Source organism: Elephantulus edwardii, unplaced genomic scaffold (genome assembly GCF_000299155.1).
Source record: "Elephantulus edwardii isolate Elephantulus edwardi_28Jun2011 unplaced genomic scaffold, EleEdw1.0 scaffold00090, whole genome shotgun sequence".
NCBI lineage: Eukaryota > Metazoa > Chordata > Mammalia > Macroscelidea > Macroscelididae > Elephantulus > Elephantulus edwardii.
Genome location: NW_006399840.1, coordinates 4657660 through 4678245, shown reverse-complemented (window position 1 = coordinate 4678245; position 20586 = coordinate 4657660). Strand labels below are relative to the sequence as shown.

The 20586-nt window shown below is 40.1% G+C and overlaps 1 protein-coding gene across 1 annotated transcript in view; it reads left to right on the top strand.

The window, feature by feature from the left end:
• The window catches only part of PTPN14 (protein tyrosine phosphatase, non-receptor type 14), a 144700-nt gene that overhangs the window by 54305 nt on the left and 69809 nt on the right, over positions 1–20586 (top strand). The window lies entirely within an intron of this gene.

Below are 20586 nucleotides of genomic sequence, written 5' to 3'. Positions count from 1 at the left end.
CTTATCTTTACCTCCTGTACTGAATTAATGACTCTTTGAGCAAATCTTTCTTGGTTGCCCACACTGTTTGGAGTCCTCCAGGCACACCTGTGGATGCAAAAGCAAATTTCCTTTCACTTGTATTCTTTTGCTCATGATAGTAGTTTTCTTGAATATTGACAATAATGACAGCCATTAGCATTAACTGAGTGTGGCAAGACACAGTCTAAGCTCTTATATATGTTGATTAGGCATCATTTGTATGACAACAGTCCAGAATAAGAGATGTTTGGTAAAGTGGACTTGAATGGTGGTGGTGGTGGGGGGGAGCAACAAAGAATTAATTTTTAAAAGAGAAAAGCGAATGGGGGTGGGGAGTTGGGGGAGGTGGTTAGGTAAGGGGGTGGTTAGGGAGGAAAATGTATAACAATGAAATAATGGAAATTCAAGTTTTCTGTAAATTTTCATTAAAATCACAATAAAAAAAAAAACAGGGAGGGGAAAAAGAGGAGCCCTCATGGACCAGAGGTAAGCACTCAGTTGTTAATCAAAAGGCTAGAAATTCAAAGCCATTGGCCACTTTGAGTGGGAAAGGATGAGGCAGTCCATCTCCTTAAAGATTACCTCCTTGGAAGCACTGTGGGGTCACTCCACTCAGTCCTTCTTGGTCTCTGTGAGTTAGAATAGACTCACTGGCAGTAGAGGACAGTTGTGTCAAAGAGATTTAGTGGCACAGTGGTTGATTGGCACTTGCCTGCTAATAAAAAATGGCAAACATACCATGTGAGAAAGGGGTTGGTGCTCTGCCTTGAAGATGGTAGCTCAGTGGGACAGTTGTACCCTGTCAGATATAGTCATTATTAGTCAGAATCTATGCCAGGCAATGGTATATTGTTATTCCTTCAAGTCAGTTCTAACTCGTAGCAACCCTCTGTAAAACAGAACAGAACCCTTCCTGATCCTGTATCATCCCATAGTCTCTGCTGGGCTGAACCCATTGTTAGAGTCATTGTGTCAGCGCATCTCCTGGAGAGGCTTCCTCTTTTTCTTTGACCCTCCGCTTTCCCAAGCATAATGTTCTTCTCCAAGGACAGCATGCCTAAAGTATGTGAGACTAAGTCGTAATCATTCTTGCTTCTAAGGAGCACCTTGTCCTTACAGCAGCACCTTGAATTGGTAGTAGTATTCTGATTTTATACAAAGCTGAGAGTTAAGAAACTTTCCCAAATTCATTGTGTGAGTCAGTAAAAGAGCTGTGATTTGAACCAATGTAGTGTGGTTCCAGATTCTACTCATGTGCTATATCCTCTTTCCATTTAATTCCTCCTGCTCCCTGCTTTGTCCTTTCTTACCTCAAACATGAAATGTAGTGACATAGTTTAGGAGCATAGGCTTTGAAGTTGGACAGACATGGATTTGAATCTGGCTGTGTCAGGTGCGCTATCTGTAGGAATAATTTATCTTTCCTAAGACTCAGTTTCAAGTCACGGTATTTTCTGCTGTTTCAAATACATCTGAATATTGAACAGCGAATAAGGAAGAACAAAGAAGAATCAGTGTCTTTGAATTGTGGTGTTGGTGAAGAGTATCGAATATATCATAGACTACCAAAAGAACAAACAAATCCATCTTGGAAGAAGTGCAACCAGGATGCTCCTCAAAGGTGAGGATTGTGAAAAATATTTAAAGACATTTGAGGTATTGCAAGGCTCTCTGTGCCTTACTGCCTCTACTTTTACTTGTCTGACTCACCCATCCATCTCTCCTCACACCCTGTGCTTCTCAGTCCTTCCTCAGCTCTTTGGCAGTACTTGAAGGATCTTCCTCTTTACTTTCCCTTTCTGCCTTGAACAATTTCTCTGGCTTTTTTACTCTAGCCAGACATTCATCTAATACTATTCCATAAGTATAAAATTTGAGGTAGCACAAGATGGTACTCGTGTCTTTTTATTATTATTATTGTTTTGGTACTCCTGTCTTGAACTGATTTTCCAATCTAAGATTGTTGTTGTGTATTCTAGAGTCCAACCCATAGCTGAACCCTTAAGCAGGTTTTCAGAGACAGTTAATCACACATGTGGAGATTGCCCATCCTTCTAGCACCTGTTGGTCTCAAACTGTGTGTCTTGGGGATTGCAGTACAGCTTCTTGCCACTAGGTCACCAGAGCTCTCTAAGACTAGGTGGTAGCATAAAAATACCTGAAATACAAGATTTATATAAGTCCCAACTGGAGGCATCTTTCCTGATTGGAATGACAAGGGAGCACTTTCCAGGGAATGTCAGTTAAAGATGACTTATGAATTCTGATAAGTGAATCAAGACTGTTGGAGGGAAGACAAGCTAGCCAATGGCTCTAAGTCTGGTCTCTTGCCAGCTTACCTAAACTGTTTGTTGATGTTGTCAAGTGTCATGGAGTCGAGTGTAACTTATAGTGACCTTATGAACAAAAGATCTGAATCTTATTCTATAACTATCATTATTTCTCCAGTGTTCATAGAGAACACAGGTTTAAGTGTCATAGCGACCCTATTAACAAAAGATCTGAACCCTGATCTGTAACTACTGTTGTTCCACTGCATATACTTTCCTAATTCCCAACCTGAATGTCATAAATGTAATAAGATAGGTCATCAGCTACAAACATTTTAGAAGTGTGACCTTAATAAATACTTACTGAGCACATGTACATGTGCATACATTTATGAATGGATGAATAAAAAACCTGACTGCTACACTGTTCTTAATAGGTTATCCTAGCTAACAAAAGTATCTGTTATCTAAAAATGTATAATTACACTAGTTCTTCTCAGCTAAAAGTATATATTTGACAATAGAATTTTAGGAATACTAAAATTCTGGTGGATAATTTTCCAATTACAGATTTTTATGATGAAAGACAAGGTAAAAGGAGCCCCTTTATAATGAAAATATTTATATGTCTAGATAAAGAAGCTAATATATTTTCTGAGTAACTTAACCAAATTAAAATTCTAAAAGAATTGCATCACTTAGTTCTAGAGACAGAAAATTCTTTCATACCAGGAACATGTGATCTAATAGTACCAGAAATACCTTGACCTTAATAAATTCTTTCTTCCAAAAAAATTAAAAGCTTACAAAAAGAGATTTCATTATCTATCTAAAATAGAAATTTATTATTATTTTTTTAATGTGTATACCGTCAAATCAGATCTGACTGGTACAGGAGGAAATTGTCCCTCCTTCTTCAGCAAAGCATCTGGTGGATTTGAACCTCCCATCTCTGGGATTGCAGTGCAGCTTCTTGTCACTAGGCCACCAGAGTTTGCCTGGTTTTTTTTTTTTTAAAGAGAATACAAGTTAGTCCCTGAGTGTAGTTATTTGGATTACTCACTGTATGTTGTTGTTGTTGTTGTTAAGTGCCAATAGGGTGAGTCTGCTTCTGAAAAATTAGGTGTTGAAAATACTTCTGTGCCCACAGCTTTTCTCTTGAGTCAGTAAATCAGTGTAATGCATTTGGTGTGTGATGGCAAGAAATTGGGTTGAAGAAATGACAAACTCATTGTCTTCTCTATTCATCTCTGTCTAGTCTAAGTTTTTGTGGTCACCAGTAGTAATCACATATCTTGTAATTGTTGTTGTTACGTGCTGTTGAGTCTCCTGCGACTCACAGCAACCCTATATACATTAGCTCTGAACCCTCCCTTATCCTGAGCCAATATCATTGTCTCTGACAGACTTAATCCCATTTATCCAGTCACTGAGTCAATCCATCTCATTCTGGGTCTTCCTCTCCTGCCCTGTCCCTCCACCCTTCAAAGCATGATGTTCTCTCCCAGGACTGGTCCCTCCTTGCTATGTGCTCAAAGTGTGCAAGACAGAGCCTCAAAATACTTGCCTCCAGGGAACAGCCCTGTTCCACCATCTCTAAGACAGACCTGTTTGTTCTCCTGTCAGTCTACAATATGTTCAACACTCTTCTCTAGCTCCATAACTCAAAGGCATCAGTCCTCCTTCATCATCCTTATTGTCCAGTTTTTGGATGCTTAATAAGTAACTGCAAAGACCATGGCCTGAATCAGGTGCACCTTAGTCTCAATATCGACTGTTGCTCTTCAGTACTCTAGAGAAATCCCTGACAGCAGACTTTGCCAATGCTGTTATTAGTCTTCGTTTCCTGGCTCCTGATTGCAAGAGTGTTGATTGTTGGTTCCAATACTATAATGTTGTTGATTGCCATCAAATTGGAACTGACCCATAGCTGACCTTTCAGTTGGTATTCAGAGGCTGTTAATGTTATGGGAGGAGATTGCCCATTCTTCTGCAGAGCAGCTGGTGGATTTGAACTGCATGCCTTCGCTATTGCAGTGCCATTTCTTACCACTAGGTCACCAGAGCTCCCTGATAGGCTGAGAATTTCTATCATAATTTCTGACTTCCAGGCGTTCTGTAGGCTTTACATGTGGACATTATCAGATAGGCTGCATAGGAACCAGACTGACTACATTTGTGGAAGGAATGGTTGGAGAAGTTCAAGACCAGCAGTCAAAGTAAGGCTAGGTGCTGACAGATCATTATATGCAAGTTGAAATTGAGGCTGAATCAAGTGAAATAGTTTACAAGAGCCAAAATACTATTTTGTGTCTCTTCCACCTGAATTTAAAAATCATTTTAAGAATAGGTTTGAAGCATAGAATACCAGTGATCAAAGACCAGATGAGTTGTGGAATGACATCAAGGAAGGGTCAGTACAAAAATAGAGGAGAAATTAAAAAACCAAAATGGATATCAGAAAAGAATGAAAATGGCACTAGAGCATCGAGAAGCTGAAATAACTGGAAGAGATGTTGAAGTAAAAGAGCTGAACAGAAGAATTCAAAGGACAACTCAAGTATACTCAAGCCTCAAATTGCAACTCAGGTTGCAATACTTAGAGATGCTATGGCAAAATCTTGAATGATTCATGAAACATCAAAAGAAGATGGTAAGGATACCCAGGATCATTGTACCCGGAAGAATTGGCCAACACTGGAACATTAGGAAGTACCTTATGATCAAGGAGGACAGAAGGAGAATTGATGCCTTTGAGCTGTGGTGCTGGAGAAGAGTGTTGAGAGTACCATGGACTGCTAGGAAAACAAACAGATTCATTCTGCAAAGGGTCAAACTGGGCTGCTCCTTGGAGGCAAGGATTCTGAGGCTCCGTCTAACATACTTTGGACATGTTGTAAGAAGAAACCAGTCCTTGGAGAAGGACATCATGTTGGGGAGAATGGAGGGACAGCGCAGGAGAGGAAGGCCCTCTATGAGGTGGATTGACTCGGTGACTGGGGTTATCAGGATGGGAGTGTCAGAGACAGTGCAATTGGCGCAGGACAGAGCAGAGTTTAGGGCTGTTGTACATAGGGTTGCTATGAGTCACAAGCGATTAGACGGCACATAACAACCACCTTATGATCAAGAGCCAGTGGTGATGAAGGGAGACATTCAAATAGCAGGGAAGGCATTGGCAATAAATCAGGCCCCAGGAAATGATTAGACACCAGCTGATAGGTTTCCAATGACAAATACCCCAGACATGCTCATCTCATCAATCTGTGCCAGGAAATTTGGAGGACAGCTGCTTGGCTGACACACCGGAAGAGATCTATATTTATCCCCATTCCTAAGAAAGGTGATCCAACAGAATGTGGACATTATCAAACAATATTATTAATATCACATGCCATGAAAATACTACTAAAGATCATTAACAAATGGCCAGAATAGTACATAGACAACTGCCAGAAGTTCAAGGTGGATTTACAAGAGGCCATGGCACCAATGATATCATTGCTAATGTGTGATGGATCCTAATTGAAAGCAGAGAATACCAGAAGGATGTCTATTTATGCTTTACTGACTATGCAAAGGTATTTAACTCTGTGGATCATAACAAATTATGGCTAACATTGAGAAGAATGAGAATCCCAGAACACTTAATTGTGCTCATTCAGAACCTACACCTAGACCAAGAGGCTGTTGTATGAACAGAACAAGAGAACACACATTTAAAATTAAGAAAGATATGTGCTGGCGTTATATCCTTTTACATATCTCTTCAGTCTGTATGCTGAGCAAATTATTTGAGAAACTCGACTCTAAGAAGAAGAATATGGCATCCGAATTGCTTGCTGAAAGTGAAGAGGGCTTGAAATGCTTGCTGCAGAAGATCAAAGACTATAGTCTCCAAGACACATTGCATCGCAATGTCAAGAAAACAAAAATTCTTACCAGTTTACCTATAGGCAGCATCATGATAGACGGAGAAAAGACTGATGCTGTCAATGACTTTATCTTATTTGGATCCACAATCAATATACTTCGTAGCCGCAGTAAAGAGATGTATTGCACAGGAAAAGTCTGTGGCCCAAGACCTTCCATATTATTAAAGAGCAATAATGTCAGTTTGAGGACTAAGGTGCACCTGATTAAGGCCATTTTTTTTCCAATTACTTGCTATGCATCTGAGAGCTGGCCATTGGAGAAGGATGATAGAAGAAGAGATGGGCTGTTTCAGGAGAGTACAGCACAGAAACAAACATATGTCAGGGTTAAGGTATAGCCAGAATGTTCCTTGGAGACAAAGATGATAAAACTTCATCTCACATATTTTGTATATGTTGTTAGGAGAGGCTATTGCTTGGAGAGTGACATCATGGAAGGTGCAGGGATGACAAAAGAGTGAAAGACCTTCAACCAGTTGAATTGACACAGTGACTGCAGCAATGAACTAAACTATGCCAGAAACTGTGAAGATGACACAGGAAAGGACAGGGTTCACATCTGTTGTTCGTAGGTTGCCATGAGTCGTATTTGGCTTGAGAACACCTCAACAACATTATAATCCCAAGGACATGTAATTAATTTACTATATTCATTCCATCTTTCTTTCATTAAACATCTATTAAGCCCATACCCAGCATTTCCTTCTGATTTCTTGGACATTAGTTCATTGACAGAAGAATGATTACTTTTCACAGTTGCCTATTTATGAAAGGGAGCTCTGGTGGTGTAAAGTGTGGGGAGTTTCCCTGCTGACCTCTAAGGTAGCACCTCTCTGGTGATGTTAAGCTGAGCATCTCGCGAGTGGCTTAGCTGGACAAAGATGGATAGAAATCTCCTCCCATGTAATTTACAGCCTCGGAAACCCACTGGTGAGTCAGCTTGGAGTCACTTCTGACTCCGTGGCAATAAAAACCTACTTTCTTTTTTTTAAGCTTTTCAATGAAAATGTAGGAATTTTGAAGAGGAATTCGTGCTCATTTACAGAGTCACATCTCTTTTTTCATATTCATTGGTTTTTATGTATTCTTCGGACAGACAGACTGCTTAGGAGAGGACTGCTCTTCCATCTGGTCGCTCACCCAAATAGTTAGGTTATTATGCAGACTTCGTAGCCACAAACCTGGCTCGACACCAGGGAGACAGATCTCTGGGCAATTGACTCACTGGCTTCCAGATGTAATTGAAGTTGCATTTTCCCACAGTGGAGCTTGAGGTAATATTGTGAACATGTGATTTTCGGGGCAGGCAGGTGTATATTTTGAGCTGATGAGTCAGGATGTATTTATTACTCAAGTAAGAAGGCAAAAGCTCAGTACTTTATAGCTGTGATTTAGAGGAGTGGTTATGTCCAGCTAATCAGGCTGAAATCTACGTGCTTCTTGATTTGTGTTCCTTTTGCTCCATCGTTACGGAACCCCCTGGTAGAACAGCAGTTAAAACTCAGAACTGTCATGCAGAAGGTTAGCCGTTCAGACCTACCATCACTCTCTGACAGAGAGATGAGGAAGTCGGCTTCTGTAAAGATTACAGCCTTAGAAACTCCATGGAGCTGTTCAAGCATCATTATGTATTATTAATACGATCAATTTGATGGTAATGGGTTTGCTTTGGGGTTTTGCCCACGATGAAGGTTTCTTTCATACTGTTGTCCCCTGAATGCAACTTTTCCTGCTTGGTAGCTCAGAAGATAGGTTCATTCACTTCATTTAAGCACAGATGACTCAAACAGAAGGCGAGGGCTTCTGTTTTGTTGTGTTTTGCATGAAAAAGAAAATGCCTTAAGGAACTGTGACCAATGTCCGAGTGTATATTATTTCTGAATCTTTTAAATAAATGTCTTTTGCTTACAATAGAAATCACATCTAATAACCTTTTTATGAGATGTCTTCCTTCTCTGTTTTCTTTCCTTCTTTGCCTCTTCTTTTTCTTTTTACTGTTTCTTTGTCATTGTTTCTCTCTCTAGATGTCTCTGTGGGTCTACATCACTCAGAAACATTATTGAATGTCTGCTTGGTGCTTGGTGCTGAAGCGAAAGTTCAGTCACAACCGGGGTGCTGTCTTTTGAGTCGGTCACTGGGGTTGGAGAGGTTCTGGTGACAGTGTGTCTGGACCTGGTTACAGAAGACACCTGTCAGGGCCTGCAAAGACTGGGAGAGAGGACCTTTGACTTGTTGAAAGAGTTTAGAAAGTTTTAAGAGAGTGGCTAATTTCAACTAATTCTTGAAGGCTAAGTCTAAGAAAGGAAGAGTATGGGCAAGGATCTAGGAGAGTATGGGGCAGGGACCTCTAAAATGACAAAGAGGGAGGGGACAACTTGACCAATAACGGGACCAGTAAATTAATTACAGTTCAAGTATGTGTGGTGAGACATGAAATTAGAAAGCTCATGAGGGGCTTAGTGTGCCATATCAGATGTTGAGGGGTTTGAGGATTTTTTTTTAATTGAGATACAACTTCCTTAATGCAAAACTAAGCTTTTCATATTTTCTATAATATAGTGGCTTTTCATGTATTTTAATTTATTTTCATTTTATTTATTGATTTTTATTTATTTTCATTATTGAAATTATCACCACTAATTCTAGAACACTTTTTCCACCACAGAAGTAAAACTTGTGCCTTTTAGTAGTCATTTCCTCTTGTCCTTTCCCTAAATTTCTTTTAAACACTTATATATGGATTTGCCTACTCTAGACGTTTCACTCAAGAAGAATCATCCATGTGACCTTTTATGACTAGTTTCTTTTTCTTTCCCTTGAAGTATTTTTGAGGTTCTCCCATGTTGCAACACATAGCAATATTTTTTAGCATGCTTTTCACTTTAGGTGAGTCTTTATGTCTGTATAGTATCTATAACTGTACCTTATATATGTATGCTCTAGTTGATGTGTGAGCATACATACAGCATTTACATATACCTGTGAAGCAATATCTTCAACCATACCTGTGGCGGTGTGACCTTCCTCACCTATTTAACACCCATGTTTACCTTTGCATCTACACACAAATGATTGTTTCTTGTTACTGTTGTTGTAGACTTGCATATGTTGTAGCTTCACCACAGTTGCCCTTTATTCTTGATTGCCTCTTTCACTACCCTCTTTTACTTGGGTCATGTTGTGCTGACTTCTTCCATCCTTGATAATTGCCTTTTTCTTTAAATAATTTATATTTGTGTACTACCTCGTTAATGATTCTTGATTGGATAGTATTTCTTTTTCTACATTTTAAAGAAAGTCCCATGCCATTTTTCATAGTGTTTGTATAGTTTTCTGGTTCTGCTCACAGTGTGTGTTTTCCTATAACACCACCAGCATTTGTTGTTCTTTGGTTTTTGTTTGCTTGTTTTTTGACTCATTATTATAATGAGGTTATATTTTGTTGTCTTTATTTCCACCACTGTAATTGCTAATGGGGAGTTCTGTAGAGAGTTTGCTGCTAACCTAAAGGGTGTGCTTGTCCGGCAGTTCAGATTCACCAGCGGCTCCCAGAGAAAGATGGGAAAACTCCTCTAATGTAACATACAGCCTTTGAGAACCAGTGGAGGATCCTCTAAGACTTGGTTCTGACTTGATGACATGAGAAGTTGAACGGAACGGCTAATGACCATGATAATGTTTTCACATCATTATTCGCTGAGTGTCCGATTTCATGAACTGTCCATCCGTGTTTTGTGCTTATTTTTTGGTTAGATTGTCTTTTTGTTTTTGAGACATTGAAATTTTTCATAAATTATAGACCCTTGTTAAATGAATTATTGCCAACATTTTTTACTACCCATCCGTCGATTAATTTTTGTGTGAAGTCTTTATTATTTTTGTAATCACCTGTTAATTCCTCGCACCCCCTTTTTTTTGGTTATACATGTTTTGTTTTTCAGTTCATTCATTAATGAACATTTGAGTTGTATTATTTGTTTGTGGGGGAGCTCTGCTGGCCTAGTGGTAAGAAGCTGCGTTGCAATCCCAAGAGCACGTGGTTCAAATCCATTTGCTGCTCCGTGGCTGAAAGATGGACTTTATCTTTCTATGCAATTAAACTGCCTTTGGAAATCTGCTGGAGGGTCAGCTGTGGGTTGGTTTCAACATCCTGGCCTGTGATTTTTGTGTAAATATATGTTTCCAGTTCATCTCCATATATGCATAGAAGTAGAATTGTTAAGTGTGTGGTAATATGTATAACATTTAGCGAAACCCCTGGAAGTTTTTCCAAGTCTTTGGAGACAGGGTTGTTTAAATTTGGTAAATATATGCTTAACCAGGCATTTACCATTTCAGCATTCTGCACATGTATAATGTCAGTGATATTTAAAATAGAGAAAATAAGGTTCAGGTTTATTTTACATCAAGGGTAATTAAGGGTAGTGATTTGAGTCTGGTTTCTTCTAGTTGTGTTACCAACCCTAGTAGAACACAGTCTGTCTCTTTCTCTTAAATCCTGTGGATGTACTTGCTGTGAAGGAATCTTCCTCAGTAACACACATACATCTATTTGGACCAAAAGAACGGGTGGTGTGGCAGGATATTTGCCCTCCCTTTGATGACATAGAGAATGAGTTTTTCTTATTTTAAGAAAAACCATGATTAAATTAAAGGCTGTTATTAGGGAATTTATTGTGCATATAAACTGTGCTTGGATTCTCTATAATTTGTTATAATTAATGCAAGAGTTCGAGAGCAGAAAGCAAGGCTCAAGTTGCGACATGCCTTTCTCTCTTAAAACACCTTGCTATCATTGGCTTTTCTCACTGGTAGTTAAAGCTTGCAAATGTTTGTGTGCATTTAAACAAACACTATCCTTTTTAGGAAAGAATTGCAATCCTTTGACTCACTGGAAGTTAAGGAATCTCAATTAGAAGTGAGATGTCCCTGGCAAAAGAGAGACATGATCAATGAATGTTGAAACCTTTGGGAGTTGAACTTTTGCCAAGAGAATCCTGCCTGTATGTGTTTGAGTGTATATGTGTGTATGCATTTTTATGCACACACATGTAGCAGCTTGTGGTGTGGAAAAGGCTGGAAGAAAAACAATTCCCTTTTAAGGTTATCTGTTAGAGTTTTAGCCTCTCTCGCTTTCAATTCCTCCCCCCCTTTTGAATTATTCCAGTTTTGCATAGATGCAGGTGTGTTGGCCTTTGTAGTCTGTCAGAGGACGTAGAGTTTTAACTGTGTCCTGGAACACACAGTAGATAGAAAAGCTCTTAGAGAGTGTAGGGTCAGGTACAAACAAAATATTACACTTAATCATAAACTGAGTTCTTCCTGAGAGTTTGCGGGTGGAGGACGGCAGGAATTCGGGTTTATCTGGTTGCATGCCTGTGTACACACTCTTTATCTAGACCGGGCAGGCGGGGTTCAGCTGGAGCCACCGTGCCCCAGATCTGGATTTACAGTTGTGAGACATCTTCAGAGTGGGTGGAATGTGTTCTTTCTCTCTTGTTGATATCTTCTTTCAATCTGAAGTTTAAAACTGCCATCCTTTATAGACCTATACCCTAGAATTATATTGTTTTCAGTCACTTTTTTTTTGCTTTTATAATAGAGAAACTTTTAAACTTGCATCTTATTTGACCAATACCAAATTACCTGGAAGGCAGTGATGGTTCACGTTGGAGTGGGAGATCTGAGTCTAGTACTTTATAGCAAGATTCCTATGTTATTGCCACTTATAAAGGGAACTAGGATGGCCTAGTCCATAGGCTGTTGTACTGCCAACCCCAAAGCCATCAGTTTGAAAGATGGACAGTCTCCTCCTGTGTGACTTACAATGTTGGAAACCTTCTGAAGGGTCACTTACAGCTTAGTTCTAACTTGACTCAGTTACTCTGAGTATTTTGTTTAGAATCAGGTTTTAGAAAGCCAAGTGCCCATCTCCCTGCTGCAGAACACCATCCCTTTTTCTGAGAAGGAGAGTATAGCCGGAGAGCTAGTTCCCAGATTGCATGTCTATCCTCTGCACGTCTTGCATTGTTACTATCAAGTAGTCAGGATTGAGCTCTGTTTTCTTCCCTTCCTTCTAATTTTGGGGGAGGAAAGCATAGTTCCCCCAGAGACTGGTGCTGGGAGAAAAAACAGACCTGACTACCTCAAGGCCCAAAATAAGAACCATGTCCTGTAATACGATTCCACAGAAAACCACCTCATTTCAACTTGCGCCTCATATGCTGAGACACTTGTTCTAATTTGGGAGCTGGGTGAGGGGGTGGGGATGGAGAAGTGGGGGTGTGGTTATCAAAACCTTCCTTCTAACCATAGGGGCTTAAGAGTTGACAGTATTTTTATTTTCATTGTTATTTTTAGACCTCAGTGTATTTGAAGGCTTGGCAGAAAGGATTTAGAATTCACACACTCTCCACATATCCGCCTGTGTGGCTGCCATGTAGAAAAAGGAGCTCCAGGCTCTGGGCCCTTTCTGCCTCCCTTCCCCAAAGTGGTAGTGCTACCTCAAGCAAGCCTTCCCTCCTGTGAAAAGGAAACAGCTGGAGTTTAAACATCCCTTAGGGAGTTTTGGTGTCTAAGTGGTAAGAAAGTGTGCTGCCAACCCAAAGGCACATGGTTCAAATCCACAAGCTTGTCCATGGGAGAATGATGAACAGTCTTGTTCCCTGTGATTTACTGTCTTTGAAAACCCACTAGGGGGTCTGCTACGAGTCCGTTCTGACTTGTTGCCTGCCATCCAACAACCACTGCCACTTGTCTTCAGTAGCTTAGTCTAACTCATGGTTGATGATATACAACTGACAATGCACAAACACCACCCATTGCGATTCAATCAATCCCAGGGCACAGCCATGTAACAGGACGGAATACAGATGTCCTCTTGGATTTCCAAGGCTATAAACCTTTTTGGAAACAGATTGTCACATCTTTTTCCTGTGGAACAGCTAATGGGTTCAGGCCACCTACTGAAGGCTTTCACCACTGTGCCACCCGGCACCTACGAACCATCCCCTGCTTCAGCTGTTTTCAAAACCAAAAATCTTAACTTCCTGCCTACCTTATGTGTGGCTGAGGCTCTTTTCTCTGCCTGAGAATTCAGGTTGCTTCGATACTGCAGGCCTCAGACAAAGGGACACAGAGGTGGAGAAATAGACCCTTCCTCCCGTCGCTTTCTGGGCAGGGACATGCACCACCTACAGGCCCCAGACATGGGGTTCCTGTGATGGGTCTCTTGACGCATCCATTAAAGAGGGCTCCCAGAAGCTGAAGCAAACATTTGAAACAATGATTTGGTCACTGTGTCACCCACCTCCACCCCCCCTATGATTTATCCTGAGGTTTTGAGTCCTTGGGTTGACATATGACTAAAAGATTTTACAGCTTCTATGTTTTACCTACCTGTTGCCTGTATGAGACACAACCCCACATCAGAACTTAGAATGGATATTTCTCTTAGATGACATAAATATTTTAGAAAGCTTCATGTCCTAGGCCTTGGCATTCTTCTCGCTTCATTTGTGGTTCTGGAGGTGGGGGTTATTATGTTGTGTGCCATTGAGTCAGAACCAACATATAGCTGACCCTCCAGGTTTTCAGAGGCAGTAAATCACATGGGAAGAGATTACTCATGCTTCTCCTGCATTCTGGACAGTCTATATTTTTCAGAACACTTCTAAGTGGTATAGCACTGGTCTGTCGTACTGTACAGAGGTAACTCATGGTTGCTGTGATGCTGAACACTAACACTGATGTATCTGTCAAATGTGATAGTGGCAATCCATGGTGGACAGTGTTTGGTGGAGCTCCCCAATTAAAACAAGCTTGGAAGCAGGAGTGGCACCCACTTCTGAAATAGCTTGCCTCCGGAAACTGTTAACTTGGAGAAATGATGAAAGTTATACAAGTGTTCAGGTATTTCATTCATAGGGTCACTATGGGTTGTCTACAACTCAATGGCATTTAACAGCAACAACATAGAGCTCAGTTGGCCTAGTGGACAGAAAGTGATGCTTCTAAGCCAAAGGTTGGTGACTTTAATCCACAACCCTCAGGCCTGGTTTTAATTGTTTTTGGTTAACATTCTTCTAAATGGTAACGCACTGGTCTGTTCATTTGCTGTACAGAGATTAACTCATGGTTACTGTGATGCTGAACATTGTGACACTGATGTGTCAAATGTGATAATGGTTACCCATGGTGGACAGTGTTTGGTGGAGCTCCCTGATTAAAACAAGCTTGGAAGTAGGAATGGTACCCACTTCTGAAATAGCTTGCCTCTGGAAACTATGAATTTGGAGAAATGATGAAAGTTTTAAAGGTGTTCAGGTCTTTCGTTCATAAGGTTGCTATGAGACATCTACGACTCGATGGCACTTAATAACAACAACAGCAGCAGCAGCAGCAACAACAGGTTTCTCATTCTAAGGTGTATTATCAGGCTTGCAAGTAAATCTTTCAAGTACAAATTAAGCACAAGAATTTGGATTATTTTGAGAGCTAAATCCATCATTTGTTAACGTGAATGAAAAAGAGATCCTAGCGGTGTATGTAAGTGTTGAGAATGCTGTGGCTATACTTTTGAAATGGTCTTTTGATCCCACTGTCAGATGCAGTGTAATAACAAGGGTGCTATTGATGTGATCCGGTACGGCATTTTTTAAACCTTTCCACCTCAGTCTTAGGAGAGGAAGGAGTTTGGAAAAGCCACTTCATTTTCTTTCCATTACCTCAGAACATTGGAGGTGGAGGAGGCTGCAAAGACCAGTTCACAGAGTGTGCCTGTTTTCACTGGCTTCTTCACACTTTCAGGAAAACCTCTATTTTGTCCAGAGAAACCAGCATTCCATCAGTGATTCAGTCTTCTCTGTAGAAGAGGAATAAAAACGAAGCAAAGCAATCTTTGAAAATAAAGATTGAACTTTTACTCAACAGTAGTCACCAATTTTCAGTGAGAATTCTAAGCATCTTTGGGACATGGCAGTCAGTTGGATTATTCTTTAATCTTTGAATGTGAAAAATAGTAAAATGGTTTCCTTGTGAGTTTGGGTTTTCAAAGAGAATCTCTGTGGAAAGTTGGCAAATAATCACTTTCCTGGCACAGTGATTTGGTTTGGTTGGTTTTTTCCCTCCCTTCCCCCCATTTTCTTTCCTCCTCCACCCAAGGCTATGAAAGGGTGGAGTATACTTCCATGAAATTGCATATTTCCAAAAATAGATGCAATGCTGTGTTTTTTTGTTCTTGTAATTGAAGATCTAATCAAAAGCAAAGAAAAAAAACCCCAAAACCACACAAATCAAATAAAAGCAAAAAAAAGAAGCCATGTACTAGAAATATATTTTAACTGATATTCTTTCATTTAGTCTTTCATATGAGATAGACTTATTAAAATTTCCCCTTTGAGTAAAGTGTGTCAGGTGATTTGCAAATGGTACAAATGTCACTGTTATTTCCGCAATTTATATCATTGTATCCACAGTCTCATGCATTAATAACACCTTATTCTTAACGTTACTGAGCTTCTCTCACAGCCTGGATGACTTGCAGGAAGAAGCTTTGCATTTTCATCGCAGTATAAAGTTACACTCTAATCTAAATGACCAGAAACAATCCTTGATGTTCTTCCTTGCAGGTTGTCAAGCATTGTTTCCTCACACTAAGTTTGTCTGTAATAGAACTTGGCCTTCAGTATACAATCCACAGCTGTGGATGAAGGTGGAGTTAGTTCATCAGGGTAAGAGACTCAGAACTCTTTTGCAGTAGCAGGGAGCTCTGGTGGCCTAGTGGTAAGGAATTGCACTGCCACCACAGTGGCAAACAGTTCAAACCCACCAGCTGCTTTGTAGGATAAACCTGGACAATTTACTGTCGCTGAGCACCTGCTGAAGGGTCAGCTATAAGTCGGTTCTGACCCAATTGCTGAAGGGTCAGCTGTAAGTCTGTTCTGACCCAGTAGTATATGAGTTCATTAAAGGGTGTTCTATTTCCAAAGTGTCATCTGAAAGTAATCTTTGGTGGTCAAGGCTCCATCTATGACAGAAAATGCCAGTGTGAGACCTTTTAGAATGTTTCTCCTCGATTCTAGAGAAGGAGATAGCTATGTATCAATATATAGATACATATCTACACACACACACTCTCTCTCTCTCTCTCCCTAGCAGTGGTCTAAGAGATGTTCTCCAAATTACCCTTCAATACCTGGCTGGCTTTTGTATACAGGAAGTACTTAAGAAGTACTTATTAATATCCATCTGTCTCCTAGGTTTGCAGAGAAGAAAGTAAGTAGAAATTGATGAAGGTAGAAAGAAAGATTAGTAATGTAGAAGTGACTCATACTTTGTATGGTTAATATAAATAGTTGAATTTTACCATTACTTCTTAATAGATTTTGTTTTGTCTGTTTGAAAATTCCATAATAAGTAAATAAATACTTAAGTATTCATATTCTTTTCTATCTTGAGATTATGTTTTTATGGTGGTTGGTTCTTTTGAGATCCTTTTACTTTACTGGCAAAAAGGAAAGATACAGAGAGTGTTCATAACCAAATATCCTGAGAGAATGAGTTGCTGGTTCTAGGGCCTTGATACCATAACCTTGGAGTACCACAAGAAATGTTACTTGGAATAATATAATCCCCAAAGACAGTATTCTATACCCTTCTTGGGTAAAAGGATCTCTGGGTACCTAGTGGGTAAGGGGTTGCACTGCCAAACCAAAGGCATGTAATTGGAATCCACCTGCTGCTCTGTGAGAGAAGGATGGGCAGTCTCCTCCCATGGGATTTAGAGCCTCTAAAAACCTACTGGATGGTCCGTTATGAATTGATTTCAACTTGACAGCACCTAACAACTTTGATGAGTAGTGACTGTGATCTTAAAAACTTGCAAGCCCCCGTCTTAAATGCAACTCTTTGTCTTTCCCTATCCACAACAAAGAGGGAAGAAAAGCAAAGATCCACTTTAACAATCCAGAGTATCACTTTAACTTCAGCTTCCATTGTACCAAGATCAGACAAACTAAATGGTACTGAGCTGCTACTGCTGACCACTGTAAAAAGGATCATAGCAGAAAATGCTGGTTAGAGCAAAGGAGTTAAGGAACTGAACTCAAAACCAGAAAAGTTTGTGGATCTGATAGAGCCTAATGGTACCTCCAAAAACTATGACCCTTATTCACTCTCCAAACCTGGAACAGAGCTTACCTCCTGGGCAGCCAGACAGTAGACAAATCTATAATATAATCAACAATACTACCAGGCTTTCCCTCTTTAGAACAGCCAAGCATGGAGCCACAAAGGGCATCATTTACTCAAGGATAAAGCCCTGAAGGCAGGAAAGGGCAGGATAGAAGGATTAATGGAGACTGGATTACAGGGAGTAGATGGGGAAAGTGTTACTATATTGTGGGTTTTCTATATAATGTTATAAAGCAAATGTGTATGAATGTTTGAATGAAAAACCAGACTGCTTTGTAAACTTTTACTCAAATCACAATTTTAAAAGGTGGCCTATTATACCTGGTTCCCTCCACAGTTTGATGTGTTTCTGGGCTTGAGTTTGGGTCAATGAGATAATGTGTCTGTGATCAGAGATGATGTAGTGGGCAGTTCCAGTCATTGTTCTTGATGTCACTTTGGGGGACAGCCTTTACTGTGCATGTCAGGATCATGAGGCACTTAGGTCCAATGCAGGAGGACCCTGACCCTAGCCACTTCTTGGCACTTCCTCAGAACCTTCCCTTTGCTCCCAACATGAGCTTCACCAGTTCTTTCCTAATGGTAAACACTCTTTTCACTCTTTGTTTCTGCCTGTCTTTAGCTTGATTCTGACCCATACAGGTTTATCATGGGTTCGACATTGGAAAAGAAGTCGTGAGTTTAGATCCTTAAGTCTAGTGAACAGAGGAGGAAAAAGAAGGTCAACGTGATTTGATACAGTATGTTTTACTGCAGCAAACAGAAGTCTTCAGCCTTAAATATTTTAATTTACTGAGAATGTTTCTTTAAAATCATTTTCAATGAGTATTTCCAGTGTTTTCATTTATTCTTGAGTCTTTCATAAAAATTAAGATGCCTGTCATGATTTCCCAGGGTGCTCAGTGGAGGCAGGGACGGCAAAGCTTCTTCTCTCATACTTTGGACCTGTTGCTGGGAGGGGCTGTTTGCAAAGGTGGAGAATCAACAAGAGAGGGAAGACCCTCAACAAGATGGCTTGGCACAGTGACTGCAGCAATGGGCTTAGACATGTCGGAGATGATGAGAACGGCACAGCGTAGGACAGAGTTCAGATCTGTTGTTCATAGGGTTGCTGTGAGTCAGACTGCAATCGAGGGGACCTAACAATAACAAGTTATTTTATATATACATATAACATGCATATAAATTTAATGCTTATTTTACATATACATAAACAGTTTATATATATAAATAAATTCCTTCAGTAGATGGGTGGAATGCCTTCAATATCATAGAAATTTTTTTAAGATCCTATTTAGTGTTTGTTGTTGTTGTTGTTATGTGCCGTCGAGTCGTTTGCGACTCATAGCAACCCTATGTACAGCAACCCTAGACCCTGCTCTATCCTCTGCCAATCGCACTGCCTCTGACACACTCATCCCGATTACCCCAGTCACTGAATCAGTCCACCTCATAGAGGTTCTTCCCCTCCTGCACTGTCTCTCCACCCTCCCAAGCATGATGTCCCTCTCCAAGGACCTGTCCCTCCTTACAACATGTCCAAAGTATGTTAAACAAAGCCCCAGAATCCTTGCCTCCAAGGAGTAGCCTGGCTTAACCCTCTCCAGGATGAATCTATTTGTTTTCTTCTTCTTAATTTATGCATATTCAGCCATAGAGAAGCAATCTCTTTATTGTTATCAAAATACATTTTAAAAATGATATAATATGTATAGCAAACACTTGCCATTTAAACATATATTGTTGTTGTTTTGTGTTGTCGAGTCGCTTGCAACTCTCAGCAACCCTATATACAACAGCTCTGAACCCTACTCTATCCTGTGCCAGTCTTTTTGTCTCTGACACACCTATCCCTATTAACCCAGCCACTAAGTCAGTCCATCTCATCGAAGGTCTTCCTGTCTTGAGTTGTACACACACAATTTAGTGACATTGATTATATTTATATGTTGTGTAGCTGTCTACACTATTTGTTTCCAACCAAGAAAACAAATAGGTCTGTTTTGGAGAAGGTGAAACCAAGTTTCTCCTTGGAGGCTAGCATTTTAAGCTGTGCCTCACAGTCTTTGGGCATGTGATCAGAAAGGACCAATCCTTGGAGAAGAACATCATGCTTGGAAGAGTGGAGGGACAGGTCAGGAAAGGAAGACCCCCAGATGAGATGGGTTGACACAGTAACTGGGGCAATGGGAGTAGGTGTGTCAGAGTCAGTGAGACTGGCTCAGGACAGGGCAGGCTTCAGAGCTGTTGTACACGGGATTGCTCTGAGTTACGGGTGACTCAATGGCACATAACCACAGCTTTAACCTCCTTGGTGTCCTTTAAGTAGTGACTCTTCCTTTCCCCCTAATAACCCATCAAACTTGTTGAACTTTGGTCTCCATTTGCCTATTTTAGGTATTTCATATTAATGGAGTCAGGCTCTCTGTATTTATGTGACTGACTGATAACTCAGCATATTGTAAATGGTCAAAAGACTGTTAATCACACATTCTTTTATGTAATCTCTGTTCCCATTTATTGGAAGTTCACATCTATTATTTCTCTAACAAGCTAAGAATATCATGATTCAGTGAAGGTGGATGACAAGCACCTTCACTGGTTTTCAGAGGTGAGTCTACAGCACTTAGCTCTGAAATCCTCATTATCTACATGAGTGCGTTTTGTCAAATGAGATCATCCCTAATTTAGATGTCAAGGCCAATGAAAAGTAAAGAGCCGTGGCCACCAGTAAAAGAGAGTTGTCTAGCATTTTTGAGGAAACGGTGCTAGAGTAGTGTGACTGTTTTGAAAGGTGACTGTTTAAAGTATTGTCAGTGGAAGTAGAGTCTTAGGAAGTAAATGTTGAAATATGGAGACTTCTCATTGTTAAGATAATTTAAAAACTGATTGTATTCACATGAAAACAATATATTTATAGTACTAATTTCTGAGAATAGAAGTCTATTGGGAGCTTTGATGTTGTGTATGGGTCCTTTCAGTCTGTCTGAACTTTGTTGGTTTGAGTAGTATTTGGGGTTGGAAGGTTCAGAATTGTGTTTAATGAAATTTTTCTGAGTTGTAGACATGTAGAGTGAAGTCCACCTCTAAGAAGACTGATCCTATGTTTTAGTTGGATTTCAAGTTATTCGGCCTATTTGTGATCTACCCTACCAAGTTTTTGAAAA